Below are 2289 nucleotides of genomic sequence, written 5' to 3' on the forward strand. Positions count from 1 at the left end.
TGCGCCCGCGGGAGGGGCCGCGTGGCCGCCTGCGCGCCCTGGCGGGGTGGGGGTGGGGGGTCGCAGAGCGGGCGGGGCGCAGCTGAGCTCGCTCAAGGGCCGCGGCGCCACCTCCCTGCTGCTGGAGCTGGGCCGGCCACGAGAAAGGCCGCTGCGGGGCACTGCTGAGGCTGGAGCACCGAGCTGCCCCGGCGGATTGACAGGCCGTCTCACTGACCGCCTCCCCTCCTGGCGCCCTTGCCCACGCAGCTGCGCGGTCGTGTGTCATCATCCCGAGCCAAGCTGCTGTCCTGGCTTGCAGAAAGCTGCACCTCACAACAACGCTCATTCCTGCATCCGATGAAGTGAGCTGTAGCTCACGAAAGCTCATGCTCAAATAAACTGGTTAGTCTCTAAGGTGCCACAAGTACTCCTTTTCTTTTTTCTTATTCCTGCTACCGAAATCTGCCACGCTCATTTTCACAGGGCAGTTTCCCCTCCCCCTCCAAAGTCACATGAGGAGGAATTCCTCACCCGGCAGGCAAAGACGCTCCCTCTCCACCACCCCAATCAAGCAGTCCCGGTTGCTAACTCCACAGAGCAGGAAGTCACCAGACAAACCCTGAAAGGTCGCTAGATGTAGCTGTTGAAGCACTCAAAAAGAGTCAAAAATGTCACCGAAAAGCTTCCAGAAAATTCAACAGAGAATGATATATATACACACACACACACAGGTGAGTATAGTCACAAAATCATTCACAAGCAGCTCAACAGTGTTAATAAAATCTATTCCATGCTCCTCTTACTACATTGTGTTGCACACCAGAAGCCACAACAGTAGGCTGTCATCACCAGGAGGGCACCCTCTGCTCACTGGAAAGGGCACTCTGCACACTGCAGCGCTGGTTAATTTCAGCTGAGCCTCCCTTTCTTGCCAAGCCTAGATTTGAGCAGACAGGTTAGTGAAAGGGAGGGCCCAGAACAAGGGGTAAGAGGACCTTCGCTCGGCCCTGCAGAAAGCCAAGAAAGTAGATTTAAAAACAAAAATCCGTTAGCTGGACCCCTTCCCCCCTGCTTCCAGGATTTCATTTCTCAAAACAGCTGGGCACCTAACCCCAGGCCAAGCCAACGGAAGGAGTAAAGGGGAACTGAAATCAGGCTAGCTTCACCTTTGATCCTGTAGTAACGGCTTAATTCCTGTGGGCACAGTGCCCCCTCCCCCCCACCCACCCACCCCATTAGAGCACATGGCCCTGTCTCATCCCACCCCATCTTCCAGCCATGGGGCTCTCCTCACTGGCTAACCTGCCTCCCCCTCCCAGCCTGCTTCATTAGCCATCTTTCCCTGCATCACAGGGTGTACTATCTACTACAGAGAAAGAACACATTTGGGTAAAAACAAGCCCTAGCTAATGTGCTGCTGTCTCCAAAGCGCATCTGGCTTTAGCAAAGTATTTAATTGGCCTCCACAAACTTTTTTCCTCACCTGCAGATTATAGTGATATCAGCCCAAGAAGCCCTAGAATGTGCTTCCTTCCGAGGACAGGCTCAATTGAGATGTAATGACAATGATGTGGTGTGCAACAGAATGTAGTAAGAGGAGCATGGAATGGATTTTATTAACACTATTGAGCTGCTTGTGAATGATTTTGTGACTATACATATTGGTGACTTCTTTCTCTGAGTGTCACTGTAATTGGCAGTAAAAGTCACTAGATTTGTCAGTGGTCACTTCGACACTTATTTTCTCACTAGGGAAACCAAAAAGTCATTAAATCTAGTGACAAAGTTGATAAGTTGGCAACACATCTCCCCCCAATATGTGCAATCCTGCCTCCTCCACTATCCTCCTCCAAAAATACCTCTGGAACCTGGCTCTCACTCTGTGGTGTCTCCCTGAATAGCTTCATTTGTGTCTGCTTCTGTTGATTCCCTCAGTGGCAGCAGATCCTCTTGGGAACAGAGGGCCCTTCAGCAACAATCCTAGCGACTAGGGAATCATGGTGGCAACCTCAGCCCTATAACTTTAAAGACCTGTCTCTTGCAAAAATAAGTGGCTACTAACATCCTACATTGAAATGGTGCAAGTAGCGAAGGCAAGGGAGCACAAAGAATAATGTGAGGTTGAGGCCTTATCTCAGGGCCAATCAGAGCTAGGAAAGCTCCTAGCCATTTGAGGTTTCTGGCCTCACGTTACCACTGCTCAGCTTCCATTTCTGGTGTTTCATGAGATGGTGTAGAGTAGAACCTCAGAGTTATGAACTGACCAGTCAACCACACATCTCATTTGGAACCGAAAGTATACCATGG

This window comes from Natator depressus, chromosome 1, assembly GCF_965152275.1.
Source record: "Natator depressus isolate rNatDep1 chromosome 1, rNatDep2.hap1, whole genome shotgun sequence".
NCBI lineage: Eukaryota > Metazoa > Chordata > Testudines > Cheloniidae > Natator > Natator depressus.